Here is a 20,606-nt window from a genome sequence, read left to right on the forward strand (position 1 = left end):
CCTGAGCAACATGGAGGTAATTGACTAAGGAGGATGAGGGGGGGGGGAAAAAACCATCTGCCAGATGCCTTGAAAATAAGAACTGCACATTTAGAATTAAGTCTGTTTCATTAACTAACACGGGTGGCATGTCAATCATTTCGTCTTACCCTGGAGATACATTAAGAATGCAAAATGTTATCACGCATAAACACTTTCTCTAATCATCCCCAAGTTTGGGTTTTGTTTGAAATATTAAAAATGATGGATGTCTAAATGTGTTAGAACTAGCCGTAATTGTGGAGGCAGCATTAAAAAAAGAAATCTGTGTACTATGCAAATGAGCATAATCACCTTCAGCCCCTTTAGCACCAGACCAATTTTAATTACACCTTAATTTCATGTATAAATACCCCCAATTCAGGCAAGCTGCCGCAGTAAGCACCAGCAGAATAGACTGCGTGGGAGAACCATATAGGTACAGATAATTACAACTCACTGTTATGGACTCCTGATTATATGGGGTGGTGGCCAACATACTGTCTCCAAATAACACCAAATGAACTTTGTCGAGGTGGTAGATTGAAGTATATCACAGTTTTGGCAGCAGTGTCATGTTAACTGAATATCACTTCACAAATAGCGAGGGCAGTGTCTTTTTATCTCTACAATACAGCCCGGCCAGTCTGTTTGATGTTAATGCAAGATAACTAAGACTGCAGTCTTGCCACTCCATGCAGCCAAGAACATATGACTCCAGGTTATTTAAAATTAGAGTTAAGCTCAATCTTAGTACCAATTGATGGTACAGTAAGAAGGTAGCATGGAGGAGCTGTTAAATGTAGGTGGTCAAAAAAAAGTCAGTGCTCAGATACTAAGCAGTGCTGAAAATTAATCAGATTAGATACTCATTTGCAACAGTATTGTGTTGTGCGAGATGTGGTGCTATCTTTGCCTTCCCCAACTTCACACAGTACCTCTGCAGACAGGGAGGGGCACCGCCATTGACATAGTTGACATCCATTACACTAAACACAGCTTCAGGAAGAAGCTCCCTTTTGACCATTTGAACACAGATGTTAACGTTAGCCGTATAACTATTAGCAAACTAGCCAATTGCAGGAGACCACAAACTAGTGTACTCCTAGTTCTGGTCCCAAGCCTGGAGAACTGGGCAAGTTGCGTCCGGAGGGACTTAACATTTTTGGAAAATCAAACATGTGCAAAAACGAGAACAAACCTCCTTTTCCCAGTATCTACATTAGCTAACTGTTAAGCTATCATTAACGTAGCAGCTAATAATCGCTAATAATAAAATGATAACCTTACTGTGTGAGCTGTATAATCTGTAACATTAATAGACGGTGGTTATTTAACTGGATAGCACACGTATTTCTGTCTAAAAAGTTTCTTTTAAAGTCCCAGTTTGAAGCTGGGAAAAGTCTAGCATCAACTGGGAGCATTCATGGTAGCCTACCGAACATTGCTACATTTTAAGGGGCTTTCTTTTTTCTTTTTTTCTTTTTGTATTACTTTAGCATAAAAATAGAATTGCCACTAATGGCATCGAGTTTGAAATTCTAGTACCGTGACCACCCTAGCCAGATTTTTTGGAAACTTTTTACGGGTTCACGTGTTTTTTTTTCATGTAAAATGGGGCCTGAATGTTGTCAAGTCTTTTTTAAGAGAGGTTGTGTAAAAAAAACAAACAGACTTATGTGGTTGTGAGTACATTTGAGCTTCCAATTAAGGGCAACTTGGCTACGACATTTCCAGGTTTTAATTAACTTGATAACATCAAGTGAGTTCACAGTTACCACATCCACATGTTTGGGTTTTCCTTATTTTCCCACATAAATGACAAACAAGTACACATGTTTATATCCTTTGGTACTGCACCTCACACATAAGCAACAGTGCTGGTGAAACGAGCCCACACCGACAGCAGACGCTACAGTCCGACTTAAGCAATCATTAAAGTTGGATGAGTGAATTTGCTCTATAAATAGAAGCTTTTCTCCCGCAGGGACTGATGATTGAGCATTGTTGAGAACATAGGCGCAGCTTGTTGCGGTCTCAGATGTTCCTTAACACTTGATTTCCTCAAGTTGCAGTTCCTTTTCGCCACATTATTGTGCTAATTATTTTTCGCCACTTGAGTGGCTCGCGGCTCTGACCGCACAACCTCAGCCCAACTCCTCCCAAGTGCGTGACACAAGGGTTTCTAAATATTATTGACTATTTTAAAATGCTTTATGACCGATGACGGAGCGTTTGCTTCTCTTAGCTTTTGCAGCCAAGTAAGATTTTCTTCTCACAGCGTTGATCTTCAGGTAATTTCATGTGTATATATATAAATTCAGCAAGTGTACTAGTAATTGTTGTAGACAGCAGCATACACTGACATACAGGCAGAACAGCGATGCAGTCTAAAAGAAGGGTGTCATTGTATTTCTTGTCATGCTGAATTTTTCGGCTCAATATTTTTTTTTTACATTTCCCTCAAAAGCTCAGACTTGCTGTCTGGGGTTGTTGCTTTCTGCCATAACATGAAATGGGTTTGTACTTTGTACACGTGCAAACCAATGTTACAGTTAGACTCTGAACTGGTTTTCATTTTCATGTTTTATGGAGAGACTTCTCTGTTTTGAGCTGACTGTAAAATCTTATGACTGCAGTGTTCCAGATATGATCTTGGCATGGAAATTTACACTGAATCTGTCACTCTGCGCAATGATTCTGATCTCTCTCTCATGTCTCTTTTTTTTAAATCTTATAAGCAAGGTGGGGACAAGGATGGGGGAAATCAGCCGAGAGAGACCTTTTTTTTCCTGTAATGGTATTAAAAGAGAAAAATAAAACAACCAATGCATATTTCAAGTTCTTTTAGGGGAAAGGAAAAGTGCTGTCTGGCTGTTCTAAAATTTTAGCTTTGCCTACTGAGGTCAGGAGTTCCATGCTTGAATGCCCGTATTTGCATCTCTGACTCGGTCTGGCCCAGTGAGGAAGAATGAGCTGTTACGGCTCCTGTGATGTGCTGAAGTGAGAATGTACAACAACATTCACTGAACTGCACGCGCTCCACTGATCTCAGCGTGAAAGTATTTCGCTGCAGAAGGGGCATGCCTTCTCCCACAAAAATTATACATATGCAAAACGGCATGAAGATGTGGCCAGGCCTTAATGGGAGCACATGAATAACTCCATTGAGACAAGATAAGCAATATAGTCATGCAAAAATGTCTTGACTTTATTTACGTTTTCAGTGTGGCAGTCCTTTCGTGCCTTTTGTGCCATTTATTTCGGTTACTTTTGGTCGTGTTCACGCTGATCGCCTTATCGCCACAGTTTTTCATCCCCCAATTATCATGCAGGATCATAACAACAATACTAACCACAGGCGTTTGTAGTGTCTGGGCAACATGACCCTTGTTTGTCATTCCCAAGCTACTACGCTCTCAATCCGTGCAGGCAAGGTGAAATCTGCACCACTTTCTCATATTTACATATGAACTAATGATTCCCCCGTGGGCTCACTGTGGCCTTCCAAATACTCTACATGGTGCAACCAAGGGTGATGTATGGTACTAGTGAGCAACTGAAGCTGGTGACTAACTCAGTATGATACATGGTTTCGTAGCGTAATTGCAGCTCCCAGCTGAATAGGCCATAAGCCAACAGAGACCTACTGACCTTGGTGGAAGTTAAAATGGGCCCCATGCCTCTACATGACCCATTTTGTCACTGAAAATCTTTGTTGGGCATTGAAAAAAAACTCTGACAGGCTGTTGTGAATGGACCCATTTGCGCTCAGTTACTACATACTGTAGGGAGGGACGTCAGGAAAGCAGCTTGTGCAGCACAAGTGTAAAAAGAAGTAAGCAGTGCTTTACTAATGCCTAAATATGGCATCAAAAGAGCATCAAACATTATCAGCTTCTGTGGTCTCCATACAATCTATTAGTTCCAGGAAGCAACAATAACAAATTTCCCACGTGTGGGACTAATAAAGGTTATCGTATCTTATCTTATCTTATCTTATAAACAAACCACACGTCTGCCTAATTCAGCCGGCGCTGGTATATACCGTCCCACTTTATTAGACACACGTGGTGGAAATCTGCTCTGGTGGTGGTGCGCCACACAAAGATCTTGTCGAAGAATTATACGCCATCTTTCAAAAAGCCAGATGCTGCCCTCTTTGTTCTCTATCACCCGTCTTCCTACCCCGTCGACGCTAACAGCTGTTCCCTCAAACGGCAAAGGCAGGAAACGGATAATTGAAAATGTCGATCTCATTAATTATCATGGTGAAAGTTGAAGAAGCAGCTTTCATTTAGGGAATAAGTGGCTCATTCGGATTCAGACCTGAGTGCTTACAAAGCAAAATCATATTGTATGGCTTAAGACACCAGTTATCAATGCTTTAACATCACATCAAGTATCTGTGTGTATGTTAGGGGGTTAGTCATACCTAGAGCGGTTCATCAAAAAAGCTTTTCAGTTCCCCTACAGGGTAGCTTATTTTGGGGTTTTAGGGCTTATTAACATCCAGCTGGTAAAAATACAGTACTGTGAAAAAAGCTGGAGCCACCCCTCATTTATTTATATACTCCAAAGATAACACAGCTTGACAGGAATACATTATATATATTTTTGCATCTACAAGTTTGTTTGCAAAGATCTATTAGCTGAAAACTTGGAATATCCTGACATGGTGTGCACTGTTTTCATTGAGGAAACTGGAGAAGTTGAGTACAAATGAAGAATGGATGGATTTGTGAATGCAAAAAGTACCATCGGGTTTTTATCCAACATGCAATCGCATCCAGAAAGAGTCTGAATGACAGCAGCTTCATTTGCACGGATGGCAATGATCCCAGACACACTGCTAATGCAATAAAAACGTACCTGGATAGAGAAATACTCAATGAAACACTTCTCAGTCATCGATTAGCCTCCCCATAGCCCAGACCTCAACATTATTGAAGCAGTGTGGGATCATCTTTAGAGAAGAAAAGGCAGCCAACATCCAAAGAATAGCGTTGAATGTCCTTCAGAAAGCCTGGAGAACTATTCCTGAAGACTACTTCAAGAAATTACAAGAATGCTTGTCTAAGAGAGTTCAGGCTGTGTTTGCGAATTAAGGTGGTCATACCAAATATTGACTTTCAAGGCTGTTAGAATTGCACAAATTCTGTTTTTTTATCACAAGATATTGAAGTGAGTCAATATAACATTTATTTAACCAGGTACTTCTTCAAGAGCACTTCTCACGTAGGGGTACCTAGGAAGAAATATCCAAAGTTACTCAGCAGTATGCATATAAAAGCACCTCAACACACCTAGTAAATTTGAGTTGAATTCTGCAGAGAGCATTTGTGGCAGCGTTATCACAGACAGACGCAAACTTCCACACAAGAAAACCACAAGATGCGACACAAATCAAACGTAAGCTAGTGTTCCTGTTGTAATAACAGCGGTGAACAACTTCACTTAATGTTAAAGACAAAACGAAAGCCTTTTATCTGAGCGCCGTATGCCTTATCTCTGAAATACAACTCGGCTGTCAAAACTTTTGAAAGTTTCTAGCAACTCAAAACAACAGCACGAAGCATTACTCACAAAGAGAGGAGGATTTCATAGAAATTTGGTGACTAAGTGGTGCAGATTACAGTTGCTTGCATGGCAGACTTAAAGCTCTCTTCCTGGTCCATTTAGAGAGGTGCCAGCCACTCTTGTACCTGTAACACACACTACAACTCCTAATTGATTTTACAAGGCAGCTTAGGCTCTAATTGCTGATTTGCCTGGGGAGATTCTTGATCCAAATGGCTTAGCAAGTTCTTTTGTGGCGTGCTGTTAGGAGATTTTCATTCATGGGAGAGTAGTTGGGACGGGGATTGAATGAATGCATCAAGAGGCAAGTTGTGTAGGGTAAACAGATGCATTCCACGTACCCTGCATCATTCATTCTATATCTTGTTTTAAAGTTATCTTTTTTCACTTTTTTTTTTCCTTTTGGAGTGACAGCAAAATGTAAGACGACGATGGTGATGATGATAACTAGTGACTTTATTCCTGACTGCAAGATTAAGAGAGGAAGAAATCAGCGCATTCTGGTAAAGACATGCAAAAATGCTTTTAAGGATTACATTTCGCAAACTCTTCAAGGCAAATCTCCTTGAATCAGAAATTAATTGGCTCGAGTTTAGAGTAAATGTCCCTGTTTAAACACGGTTTTAACTTTTGACAGGGCAGATGAGTAACGGGATAACAATATTAAAAAGATCTGAGCGATACAGCACTTTGAATTCCAGAGTAATTGATTTAATTCCCTTCACTTAATCAGCAGCGAGGCACGCTAACAATAAAAAAAATTCGATTCTCTGCATGATCAAAACTTCTTATCTTTTGCTTCCTTTTGATACCCGGTGAAGCCTAAATCAAAACACATCAATAAATTTTTTAATGGTCAATCGGCGCCACGCTAGCAAATGCATTAATCGGCATTAATCACTGCAGAAGGAAGTCTCATTCAAATTCACATTATTGAATGGCCATTAAGCTGATGCAGTTGGTTTTAACACCACTGCGTTAAAGCCAGTCACATGACGCTGCAGTAGCAAAGGGCAGTGGAGTCACGCGGCTTCAAGCACTGTAGCTAATCCATAGACAATGGGAAGAATGCTGACTTGGTGAGCAGATGCATTTGCCATTTTCACTTTTATGCTCCACTGGGTTTTTTTTAAAGGTCCAGAGTTATCAGCATTACTGGACAGTGAGGCTTATTTTAGTGTAAGATTTCAAAAATGCAATAGCGCAAAAGGTCTGTGCCCCCCCTTTTTTCTTTTTTTGTTTAGAGCTACAGCAGCTTTTCAAGTTATGTGACATCACAGTTAAGGAATATATTTGGATCAAGTTAATCCAAAGTAGCTTATCCTACTATAATATTATTGGCATTCCTCTTAGGGTAGCATGGTGTTGCAGTGGTCATTTTGATTACTTATGCATTGTGGATAATGTTCAGTTCTGGTGTTAATATTTAGTTAGGGTTTAGTCTAGTTAATATTATCTTCCATGCTGCCTTGTTTATGTGTCATTTTCCTGTCTAAGTCTGTCTTGTCCTATGTGTATACTTTTAGTTATGCCCGTGCCTTGTCCCCCTTATCTGTTCCAATGTTCCTCTCCTTGTGTTCCTTTCCATTCCCCCAAATCTTTTGTGTATTTCATGTCTGCGTGTTCCACGTCCTTTTGTTGTCATGCCTCTCTCTCTCCATGTGTCCTGTTTTATTTTGAAAGTCTTGTGTTTCCATGTTCAGTGTGTTTAGTTTCGCTTCCTCCATGGTGTCAGGTTTATTTGTGTCAGTTGTGTTTCCCAGGTGTTTCCACTTCCCTCATTACTCTTCTGTGTATTTAAGTCCTCTGTCTCCCTTTGTTTAGTGTTGGGTCGTTTGTTTGTTTTGCTACCTGTTCTGTGATTCTCGGCTCTTCGTGTCACAAATTTTATGCTTCTGATTGTCTCACGTCATGGTTTTCATGTTCTTGTTCAGGCCATGTTCATGTCTTAGTTTTAATGTTTTCGTTTGTCCCCAGTTCGCCTTGCCTTGTTTTTGCTATCAGCCTAATAAATGGCTTGCTTTTTATTACACCTTAGTTTTCTCTCTCCTGTGTCTGCTTTTGAGTCCACACCTCAGACACATTAGCCATCCCGGCCGTGACAGTCTGTGCCTCTGTGTTACCCCCGCAATAGCCTGGCAGCCAGTTTAGGGCATACCCTGTGTTTCCTTACAACATTTTGGGACCATATTATTTATATTTAAAACAAATAACTCATTTAAAGTTTTTCATATTTTTTTCCCATCCATCTGGCTCAGTTGCAGCAGGGGCCTCACGCAAGGTGATTTCTTGCAGATAAAACTAGTTTTACCCCGTTAGTTCTGCCCCGGTACACCCTTCCATTCATGTGCATTTTTATTAGCGATTATCTCTTATGCAGCCATTTTTATGCGTAACACCAGCTCAGGCTCAGAATACAGACATTAAGGTAATTTCCCGGCAAATGAAATTTTTGCAGTGATCTTTTGTGCATTTGGTTATACTCAATGCACTTCTTTTTCTTATATAGGATGCTTATTAGAAGGAAAAAAATCATAATGAGATCATATTAATGGACATTACAAGTAATTAGTCCAGTCAAGCAAATTATGAAACTAAAGGTCATTTTAATTTGCTCATTGGTTTTACTGACATTGATCGTTTACCTTTCAAAATAAAATGCATTTTCAAAGAAACTGCAAATATGAATGAGGAGAGTTTTAAGAAAGATTTAGTTGAACTTGCACGTACATATTTGTCACTCTTACTATAGTGTTACTACGTACTGTAAACTAATACTGCATAAAAATAAAGTGTGCATTACAATTCTAATATGATTCAGACATAATAATGTGCCACTGAGGCTTTAAGCACTATTCCAAATATATTCGCCACATCACAGGATCAGAAAACCATGCATTTAATATTTTAAAAACAAAGGTCCCCTTCGAAATCTCAAGGGTGTAGCATGTCTCTGATCAGCTCACATATCCTGCGTTGTTTTGGCCCTAACATCCAAATCTGCTCCTCAAACAGCCGAGAACTAAACAGTATGGGAATTTGATGGGAGTAATCTGACAGAATATATGCAGTTTCATAAGACTAGCCAGGCAGAAAATAGATTGGGGTGGGGTTATGATCTGGGGAGCGTTAGGGTGGGAGGGGTGGAGGTTACAGAGAAATAATGTGTCACTCACAGTGCTGAAACTGCTGCTGCTGGAACCGAGGCTGAGGCGTGACCGGCTGCCTGTCCCACGTGACAAAAATGTAGCATCTTCACCTTTCACCTCCAACTTAAATCTTCTTACAGCTAAAAAAAAATAAAACAAAATATTTTTTTCTCCAATTTGATTTTGTCTCTAACACTGACGTAAGCACAGTGTGCGCTTTGACAGAAGAGCAGGGTAATTATTGAAACATATGGATGGCTGCCCCCCCTCTTGACCCCCTCGCTAATGATGCTTGGCTATTACAGAAGGGCATGGGAAGGACACTTCTGCCATTAACTGATGTATAGAACCACAAACCCGTGACTTTTTTTCTACACTTGTTGGCTACAGAGAAGCAGAACACTGACAAAAAAAGACACACGACCTTCTTTGCACTCAAAACCATTCATCAAAAAGGAAAGCAAACCTACGTACTGGATGTACAAACTTTCACTAAAAACCTGTCACTTGTGTTGCTTTTAACTAAAATCTTGCTTTTCATGTGGAAGTTTCACTCAGCTTCACTGTAGCATCAGTTAGTGTGTTTGTGCTTGTCCTGTTTAACATCTATAGATTAATAGCTCAATATTGCCACAGTCTGTGTACAACATGAATATGCAACGTGTATCCTCTACATTAATATATGCTGAAGAGTAGCTGTATTTTACCAGCCCTTGATAGACTAAGAAAGGTTTAAATAGGTTGCTCTCAGTGGATGCTGGTACTCCGGGTTTGAACTCAAAATTACAACAACTCCTTAATCTTTGCCACATCAAAGCCTTTGCATTGGCAGGAGATTCAATTTAACTCTAGACGACCCACTTCAACTCCATTAACTTTCTTTGCAGTGAAAGGGATCGGGGGAAGATGCCTCCTCATAATGTCAGCTCGCTTGGGGCATTTTTTTTTTCCAGCTTGGAAGCTGCAGCTCCCTCTCATGTTAATGGACCCAGCGATTACCCTCCACAGTCCATGCAAAACATGCATACATCCCCCAGGTGCATCGCAGTGTGACCCAGCCAACTGGCGCTTTTGTTCATGCAGTCTCGTGGCTATGGGCAAAAGTGATGCTGCTACACAATGAACTAAAAGCTTTGGCGGACAGCAAGAGTCCCCAACACAATGGTTGAAGCTGGTCCAGAAACAGTGATTGGAAATAACTTCGCTCCTCCAGCTACATACAGGACTTATGTGTTTCAGCTAAAATGCAAAATGGATTCAGCATCAGCACCAGCTAGATATTTGTATAAGACCATTATTGAAATGGAAAGCAGATATGCGACACGATACTGTGCAAAAGTCTTGCCATTTTGATTCAGCCTAAAAAGAAGAGATGTTTTCCTAATGATACCATCTGAAATTGGTTCTTTGCTAAGTTGGGCATTATGCGTATAAAAAGACCGGTCCAGCCCTTGAGTTAAGTACTTTAAGCTTGAATGATTCATAGGTCAGTGTTAACTGGCTTGGCATCAAATAAATAAATGAATAATTGAGACATTTCTCTTACACTTATCAATTACAATAACTTGGCGAAAACTTTGTGGAAAAGCAGCTGATCAAAAGGTGGTTGTTGCTCAGTAGGTAGACCAGGTCATCTGCTAATCAGAAGGTTGATGGTTTGATCCCTGACTGCTCCAGCCTGCATGCAAAAGTGTCGTTGGGAAAGATATTGATCTCCAATGCTTCTAACATTTATCTGAATGTGAATGTTAGACGGAAAGCGGTCAGAAATAGAAGAAAATGTTTTGGTAAATGGGAAATCCGGTATTTTGAATGAAACGCTTTGAGTACTTGAGTAGAAAAGTGCCCTATATAAGAACCAGTCCATTTACTACATACCAGCGTCCAAGAAAACACTCTTGGTGGCTCAGGATTGTGCACATTAACCCATTAAAAAAAACTCACCTTAAAAATACATTTTAAAAGTTTTCACTTTGACCATATTTGTGTCTGACACAATCTTGCTGCGCCGTTGATTTTATCTTCAGGCAGCGTAGAGCCGAGCAGAAGTCCAGCTGAGTGGGTGCGAGTTAGGAAAATGAAGGCCAGCGAGTGCATCTGTTCAGTAATTCTAAGAGACATTTTTCACTCCACTTGTGCCTATGGAGCACCTTAACATATTTCCCAACTGGCACATAGCATTCATCTTTGAGTGGTCCATAACAGCAGCAGAGTCATTTTCCCATCCGTTCCTCCCAGTTGCTAATTGTGATAGAAAAAAAAGGATTCAGCCATTCCATTTTTTTCCCCTAAACGACTATTGGACACCCGAGACCAGATGGTCTGTTTGTGAGTGTCACCGGCGGCCAGTTGTTACATTTGACAATTTTGGCTTATCTGGCAAGTATCAGTACAATTTTTGCCACCTTCAAGAAGGCGCAACTGGGGAAAAAATAGCGTTTGGATTGATTTCATCCCTCATTCGGTGCACAGCAAATATTTCTGACAAAGACATATGGTGGAGAGAAGTGCACAACAGCAGGCTGCCCAGCCTCTTGCCTGAGATGTTTTCGCTTGATAGTTTCCGGCAACATGCACATTTAGACAAGCTACGTATGCGGTGTTTGCATGCAGGATGCAGGAAGGCAGGCAGGCACAAACACACACACAAACTGCTTGAGCCTGACATTGAGGAAAGTGATATATCTATGGAAACATAAACATCCCCCTTCATGGAATTCTCCCAAGAGGATTTTTTTCTCAAAGTATCATAATGTTTCCAAACGTAACTCACTGACTATTTTATGCTGATATTTCAAAATCGTACACATCAGCCTAAATGACGTCAACCTATTTGTCTCCACACAAAAACGCTATGCATGCCTGATGTTTGCTGTGCCATGTCAGGAAGTCCGTCTGTCTTCCGCTGAAGCAATCTTTGAGAAATAGAGTCTTTCACCTTCAGTCCATTTGGAATTGGCGGGTGGGGGGATACCGACCTGACGTTCAAAGTTGCTCGCTGATGCCGAGTCCCTGTCTGGGCTTTGGCAGCTGGACTGATAGCCGCTCCTTTGGAATGGCAGCTGTTGAAGGGCTTTTTAAATTGCACCCGGGTTGATGGGTGGCTGTCAGGAGGGCAATGGACGGAGAATTTCCAAGGAAAGGGAGGTGGGGGTCAGGGAGAAGAGGGTAGAGGGAGTGTGGAGCTCAGAGGATAGTGACCCTGACACTGAGATTTACACAAAAAAGAAAAAAGATCTCAAATCCTGGGCAAAAAAAAATGGCAGTATAAACCAAAGGCCGTGAAATAATGGTGTGAGGTGATGTTGCTGGAATAAATGGAGCACTAAGGTAATTTAGGTAGGCTGCACATCATCTCTGTTCATCAAGTGTAATATTCCCAGGCTGTTTACACACAGCAGGATAATATCACTTTCTTTCAGAGCTTAATCACTTGCCAGAGATACAAATGGAAAATGTCAAAGGACAGTGCTCTCATTTTCCTTTTCAGAGCGGCTCGCATTAGCTTTTGTGCCCATCAAGTCTTACAATTCCATTAATTACAAAAGCTTCGACATGTTTCCACTGGCTTCAGAATGAAATCATTGTGAACACACAATGGTATCTGAAATGAAGTGAAGTGAAAGCACTGTCTTTTGCCATTTACAGTGCAGTGGGAGAGCAGGTGTCATGTAATGGGAGTCTTTCAATCTCACTGGCTAATCTCGCCTTGCTGTGGCTGTGCTGTGCAACAGATGGTGTTTTAAGAAGGTCATCATGTCTGTCTCCCCTAGTTTCACTATTAGGGGATATTTAAGACATCATCGAGAATCTGTCAAAGTGCTGCCATACAGCAGCTAAATAAATACAACCGGTATTAGACAGCTTAGATGCTTTAGAGACCTCTGTGGAGTGTTTAAGAATTGTACTGAGTGCACAACAAGAAGGAAGCTATTTAAATACTAAATACTAACTAAATAGTTCTCCCACATATACTTCTTAAGGTCTATTGTAGAATGACGAGCAGTAATATCTACCTTTGCAAAGACTATTAGTTTTGTTAGTAATTCCCAAAACCTCTTTATGGCTGTCAGCTCTCTCTATCAGTGTGTATTTAAATACTGCTTAACCTTTGCAGAAGTATAGCTGGACTTAAGCAAGTGCAGTGCAGAGTTAATGTAATTTCGATAAGGGCTTCTTATATTTTATATCACAACAGACAACGAAAACTTGAAGTAAATATTCTGTATTTTCTGCAATGTAACCCTTATTGTACCTTTAACCCCAAAAGTCAGACTTACACCTTCAAAAAGGATTTTAAAGTGATATATAATAGTGTGCACAAGCAACCTGCTCCAGAAATACATCATTTGATCCAGTTTCTTTAGTTAAATGTATGAACAATGCCAAAGATAACTCTGTTTGACAGACACGATTGTATTTTTGCACCAACAAAGTGACTCTAAAGCAGATAAGCTTACCTAAGTGAGTTCAGACTTCTTAAATAACTCCAAATATTGACTTCCAAGCTTGTTAAAATGGGACAGTGTTTTTGCCTTATATACTCTATTATATATGTATGTTTGCATATTTGTCAATCAGTTCTTGCATCTGACTTCTGTTTTCCTAGCACACTATAAAAAAATGGGTGTGGCTCAAGAATTTTACACTTCACTGTAAAACAATTTCGCGCTGTCAAAAGGTTCTTATTTTGACAAAATTTAATCACTTTAGTACTCTAGAACTCAAAGTGGATCTCACTTATATATCAAAGATATATTTTGGATTTGCAGTTCTCCAAAATGCAGAGCACACTTCAGTCAGTGCATCTTTACAACTATCCTCTCATTGACGCATTCAATGGACATCTGTAAATTGGAGTTGTAAGAAGATAACCTTGATTACACTCTCTTCAAACAGACTCTGCACTAACTGGCCTCTGTTTTAATGAGGGAACTTTGCATCCTTCATCATTCCCAGTTTTCCATATGCTAAACGCATTCCAGTTCTGATTTATTTCACGTATTTCCTCACACTCTCACAATGTTCTGCAAACCCATACATTTCCTTCTATAAGGCTCTGATAGGAGGCTACCTGAGTGGCTGCATTCGTGGACCGTTATTAGCCATAAATCTAAAAAGGGCAGCAGAACCTCTGACAGGTGGCTCTCTTATTGCCTGCTGATTGCTGGAGTGTACCTATTAATCATTTTCTGTATCCCCCACGGGTCAGGAAACATTTTTAGGTGAGGGATGGATCAGACACAATGGGACTACAGATTTTTCCCTGTCCTAACTCTGTTTTGATTTGCTCGTGCATCGTTTGCTTCACCCCAAATTATGCTTGCAACAGATTTTTTTCCCCCCTACTGAAAGATATGACTGATGCTGAGAGCCATGTTGAAGAGAGATTAACATGAAATAGTTGGCGGGCTTTTTTAGGGATGTCAGCTTTTACACATGTAGCTCAGTATTAAGTTCATAGTAATTACAACAATGGTTTGCAGATGATTTTGTGTTTGGAAATGTAAAGGATTTGTCATGTCCCAGAAAACGACTGCCTGCTTTCAGTCCATTCACTGAATCCAGGCACGGCACCCATAAGCCCGAGCACAGCGCCATGATTACACACCAGAGAAATGGCAGCGTGCTGTACATCAAACTGTAGCCATTTAGTCTCAGTAACTCCATGATATAGCTCGCATATAAACTAGAAATAAATTCCCCCTCAGCATTTTGACAGCAGCTATTCAAACACTTAGCCCTCATGCTCTGCAGTCGTATCCCTTTGCCAGAATCAATTGTGCTGGCAACCATTGCCAAGCTGGAATTTTATCTCTCAGCTGGAAAAAAAAAGAGAGGAGGGGTGGAAGGGGGAACAGAGCATGGAGATATGCTGTTTATCAGTCACACCACTAATTTTCTCTCCCATCTCCCCCAGTTCCCTCTTTTTGAAAGTGAGCTTGGTAATAATCTACAAGACCTTGAGCGCCTCGTGCACACCGTCAGCCATGACACATCCCAATTTCTTTTTTTTTTTTAAGTGTTATTTTTCTTTCTTTGGTCGATCCCTGACCTTTTGAGCACCTCCCACATTTAATTAGTACTAAACTAAAAAGCTGCTCAGCACCCCTCCTCACTCTCCTTCCTCTTCTCTTGTCCTCGTGACTCTTTTTTTTTTGGTGGCTCCATGGGAAATATACCGCATTCACGCCGTGATTGAATATCGGCGGTGAAGAAGGGGTTTTTGTAACGGCGTGGAAAATTACAAGGGTTTAAGTGTCAGACACATATGCCTGCCAAATGTAATCAGTGTGTAATAAATGTTTGCCCTTTACACTATAAAAGCAATGGCAGGACTGAATTAGTTCAGCTCAAGGCTGCACATCATTGCGTTGCCGTAGCTCTGATTAAAATTATTTCCCCGACAACAAGACCTGCTGTCTTCACCAGTTCCCTTTCTTGAAACTTCTCCCAAAATGACATTAACCTTTGTTTTTTATCATAATTGCTTTCATGATGACATGAACATACCGTAATCTAACATGCTTTTCCTTGTTGTGTTGTTGTCCTGCAGCTCTTGAACTCTTTGGAAGTTTGCTTGAGTGCTGAAAGGTAAGCTGCTAAAGTCCATTCACATGCAAGACTCATTGAATAAATAACAAAAATAGGCTCATTTCATTTTAAATTCAGTTTCCTTCTCTGCTCATTCCTAGAACTGTGCTAACGTTGGTTTCAGTGGAAGCACAGAGGTTAGAGAGCAAAAGGCCTCTCGCTCTTTTCTCCCCGCTGTTTAATTAGCGTGGTTTGAAAAATCAGGGTGCCGCTTATGCAATCGCAAATCCTGCCCAGCCAACAAAAAAACATTAAAAACTTGTTTTTAACCACGTCTGGCAGAGATAAATGGCACGCCTCGCCCGTCTTCTCTGCTACCCGTGCAATATTGCATTGTGGGAAGACATGTGGAGTGGCAGAAATCTAAGTGGGCATGTGGGTCGTTCGATAATGACAAATCTATGTGGGCATTTTCTGTTTTGTTTGCAAAAAGAACTAGAAGTGCTTGTCTTTGCATTGTGTGCATGCTTTGATATGTTGACAAGACTCAGTGAGTGCACTGTGCACAGGTAAAAATACACTTCTCTTATTAACCTCAACCACATAGCTGCGCTGCATTAAAAAGAAGGAGCGAATATTTCCTAATTGAAATGCTCTATTCATTTGCTCTGGCTCGCCCGGATGAGATTCTAGGGCTTGGTTAGTTCAATAGATGGGAAAGACTCGGAGAATGATGTATTACATTCTGCTGCTTGATGAGAGAATGCCGAAGATTTCATTAAATGAAGGATTTTTGGGTGGCTGCAAGAAGAGTGGCACAATCGTTAAACTAGAGCTGGGCGATATATCGAGTTTTTAAAAAATATCGATATATTTTTATACGAGATATAAGATGTGACAATATCCTTTATATCGATATAGTCTATGTTACGTTATAATTATACTTGCGGAGCCGCAAGTTTGCCTCTCTTTCGTCCACTTTCGTCTTTACGCAACGTTACTCGGCCTCGCCTCTCCTTCACTGAACACAACTCCCCCTCCTCCCCCATCGCTTCACCTGCAGGAAGCGACAAGATGGACACGGCAAATCCGTTAACGAGTTACTGCGCATCGCCCCGTGCGTGGGGCTGGACGGCGTCAACGTGTTAGCTAGCTAACCACGCTAACGAGCTAACCACGCTAACGCCATGCAGCCCAGAGGTGCTGCACGGACTAAAATCCTTTCATTTTCTCAAAAGTTGACAGCGCGCCTTATGTATGAATTCTGGTTGTGCTTGATGGCCGCACACCGATTTTATGTGGAACACGGCGCTCAGCAATCTGTCAAAAAATGTTTTAGTACGACTTTGGTAAGCTACGGAGCTGCAGCGCTTGATGGATTGTCGGAGGATTACGGCTGAGCCTCGCGGAGTGATACGTACTGTGCTTCAACGTAATATTACCCTACTGTGTATAAGGACCATAAATGGCACCTGTTATGAGACGTGGTTGCAAAGCGGATTTCAAACTCCAGGCTGTCAGTCACTCAGTACAAGTTGGGAACAGAGCAGCTGTGAAATCTGTCCTTGTTATAGTGCTCGTCTTTTAGTTTACATTTTGACTGCACATTTGTGAGCTTTTTGTTATGCACAAAAACAACATTGTTTTCTTTTATTTATGGAGCATTATTATTTAATAAATGCTCATAATTTATTTTTGAGTAAATTTTATGTACATCTGCTCTATGTTAATAAAAGTGCCTGTGTGACATCTGGGACACAGCTTTGACTAAGAACTCTCTTTTTGTTCTTACTTTATGGCTTTAAAAAAAATATATCGAGATATATATCTTATATCGCCATCCAGCTAAAAAATATCGAGATATGAATTTTGGGTCATATCGCCCAGCCCTACGTTAAACAACCTCTTCATCCATGAAAGGCACGATGAATAGATATGTTCCACTAAAATACAGTATGGAAAATACATGCAGTACTGTGCACAAGTCTTGAGCCACCCCTCATTTCTTTTTATTCGGCTATCAAAATGAGAAATAGGTGCAATTGGTGAAATGGTAATACAGTATATAAGGCAAAAGCAGAGTTTGTGCTATTCTAACGAGCTTGAAAGTCACTATTTGGTTTGACCACCTCTCTTACTCAAGCTTTCTTCTAATATCCTTTGGTAGCCTTCAGGAATAGTTCTCCGGGCTTCTTGAAAGACTTTCAAAGCTCTTCTTTGGATGCTGTCTGCCTTTTCTGTTTTCTGCTAAGCCCTATTTAAGCCTATTTGCCACATAAGAACTCGAAAAACGTATCCGTGCCTTCATCACTTCTAGACTGGACTATTGCAACTGTCTCTGCAATTAGTCCAAAATGCAGCAGCACGTCTCTTAACTGGCACCAGAAGGCATAAGCACATCACCCCTGTCCCCACTAACTTACACTAGCTTCCTGTCAAATATCGCATTGATTTCAAAATCCTTCTGCTCACTTTTAAAATTCTAAGTAATCTGGCCCCTAGCTACTTAACTGATCTCCTTGATCTGTGCAACCCAACGATAGCACTGAGATCCTCCAGCCAACTGCTCCTAATCCAACGAAGGTCTGGTTTAAAAACCAGAGGTGACCGTGCTTTGGCCATTGCTTCCACTCTGGAATAATCTCCCAGTCGACATCGGAATCAATTCAGTCTTTCAAATCACACTTAAAAAATACCTGTTCAACTTAGCTTTTGAAGCAAATTAGTTTGACTTTCATTCGGCCTACACTACACCATGTAAATGTAATTTTAATTATAATTGTACTATTATTATACCGCATTGCGGTTTTATTGTGAAGCACTTTGATGTACGCCAGTCTTTTAAATGTGCTATAGAAATAAACTTTGACTTGACTTGAAGATGATCCCACACTGTTGAGGTCTGGACTTAGAGGAGGCCAATCCACGACTGATCGGACAGTTTCCAGTTTCCTCAAAAGACACAACATACACCATGTCGAGATAGCCCAAATTTTCAGTTAATAGCTCTTTGCAAATTGAGTTGTTGGCGCAAAAATACTTACCTTCAGAAAGCCTGGATAACTAGAACGAGAAAGTCTGGCCCTTTGGAAGCAAAGTTTGAGGGGTGATTCATCTTATTCAAGCACTACTTATCCAGGCAGCAAGCATTATTGTGACTCGCAGTGTGAAAGGTTATGTTTCAAGCTTAAATCACAAAGTCGGGTTGGAACAAAGATCGGAGACTCCACAGATCTGTCCAGTGTGCCGAGGTAAAAATATTTTTAGATAGAGATTGCTCTCAATTGCCACTGGTGAAATTACCAGATAGAGGTTAAACACGATGTTAACATGAATTACCTGCAAGCAAATACAGCATCCATAAAAGTTTGAACTGATTAGGCTGAACGTAATCAAAGCATCTAGCCCAAACAGGGAAATGCACTGTAGGTCTGCGAGCCATTAAGATGACCTAATGCAGTTTAATACAAGAGTTTTCCATCCTTGAGGATAAACAGTAAGATGAGATCATTTTTTATTTTCTCTGTAACAATACACAGTAATGAAGTAATCAAGCATTGTCAGAAAGTACTGTATTTTTATTTATCTCAATCAAATAATGTTTAAAGGGATTTTTCCCACTATATTACACAAACTCTACATTTAATATGCATCCATACTTACAATAGTTAATAAACAAAAAAAACAATACTGAAATCAGCCTTAGTTTAAATCTTAAAGTTTGAAACTTAATGCCACTAGGATCTCAAACTCTTTTATAACATGCAGGGAAAAAAGCACACACTTCACTTATAGGATACTTTAGCAGTAATTACTGGAGCCCTTTGTTGCTGTGTCGTGTTTCACTGGATCATAGTAAGGGAGCAGTTTGTAGCAGTGGGGGCATAATTAGTGATAGGCTTTGGACATGTCATACTCTGTTAGTCAGCCTCGCTTTAATTCCTTTGTCTCCTCTCTGCTCCGAGCGTTTATTCAGGTTGTGTGCCTTTACACAGGCATCACAGTGCATGAGCATGCTTAATGTATCTAGTAAAGGTTTGTTTTGCCTTATATAAGTCCTGGCCACATTTTTAGGTACACCTGTTCAACAGCTTGTCAGTGCAAATATCTAATCAAACAGTCACATGTTAGCAACTCAGTGTATTTAGACATGTGGCCATGGTTTAGATCAGGGGTGTCCAACTCGAGGCCTCAAGGACCGGTGTCCTGCAGGGTATAGATGTGTTTTTGATCCAACACAGCTGATTTAAATGGCTAAATGATCTCCTCAACATGTCTTGAAGTTCTCCAGAGGCCTGGTAATAAATTAATCATTTGATTCAGGTGTGTTGACCCAGGGTGCGATCTAAAAGGACATTGGCCGTTGAGGCCTGGAGTTGGACACCCCTGGTCTAGATAACCTGCTGAAGTTCAAACTGAGCATGAGAATGAGAGATGTAAGGTGATTTAAGTGACTTTGAATGTGCCATGGATGTTGGTGCCAGATGGGGTAGTCTGAGTGTTTCACAAACATCTCTAGGGTTTTAAAAAAGTGTCTTGATGATGATGTAGAAATAAATACGTGTTGCAACCACGGTATGCAGAAGAGCATCTTGTGATGGAATCCTATAGAGCAACATACTCTTATGTTGAAAGGGCTAAAACAGGAAATAGTTCCTGAAGGTGGGGCGCTACAGAGTTGTTGTCTGGAGTGAGTAATAAGAGTTTTGCTGTTCGGCAATAAAGCCAACTTGGTGTTGAATCTGCCATCACAGAAGACCACACCAGGTAGCCACTCATGTCATCTAAGATAAGGAGCTGAGGATCAAATTTGCACAGGCTTACCTTAACTGGACAATAAAAGATTGACTCCTCAGATCAGGCAACGTTTTTCCAGAGTTTCTGCTACAACAGTTGGATGGTAGGATCAGAATTTGATGTAAACAACGTGAAAGCTTGGATCCATCTTGCCTTGTGGCAACAGTTCAGGCTGGTGGTGGTGGTGTAATGATGTTGGGGATATTTGCTTGGCACACTTTGGCCCCCTTTTTAGTACCACTTGAGCAGTGTTTAAATTCTACAGCCGACCTGATTATCGTTGCTGACCTTGTTCTTGCCTTTATGATCACAGTGTACCTATCTTGTGATGGCTACTTCCAGCTGGACAATGTGCCATTTCACAAAGCTCTAATAATCTCAAAGTGGTTTCTTGAACATGACAGCGACTGTTCTCAAACGGCCTCCGCAGTCACAAGATCTCAATCCAAATAGAGCATTTTGGGATGTAGTGGCACAGGAGATTCACATCATGGATATACGGCCAATAAATCTGCAGCAAATGTGTGA

General features: G+C 40.7%; 1 protein-coding gene across 1 annotated transcript in view; it reads left to right on the forward strand.

Annotated features, from left to right (window-relative positions):
* Window positions 1-20,606, forward strand: part of ptprda (protein tyrosine phosphatase receptor type Da) — a 418,772-nt gene that overhangs the window by 236,615 nt on the left and 161,551 nt on the right. The window contains exon 9 of the mRNA XM_085349629.1: window positions 15,304-15,341. The gene's annotated coding sequence lies outside the window, so the exon portion shown is untranslated. The remainder of the gene's footprint in view (window positions 1-15,303; window positions 15,342-20,606) is intronic.

Source organism: Diplotaxodon limnothrissa, linkage group LG3 (assembly GCF_057381915.1).
Source record: "Diplotaxodon limnothrissa isolate DT_005_m linkage group LG3, D_limnothrissa_male_GT1.1, whole genome shotgun sequence".
Taxonomy (NCBI): Eukaryota; Metazoa; Chordata; class Actinopteri; order Cichliformes; family Cichlidae; genus Diplotaxodon; species Diplotaxodon limnothrissa.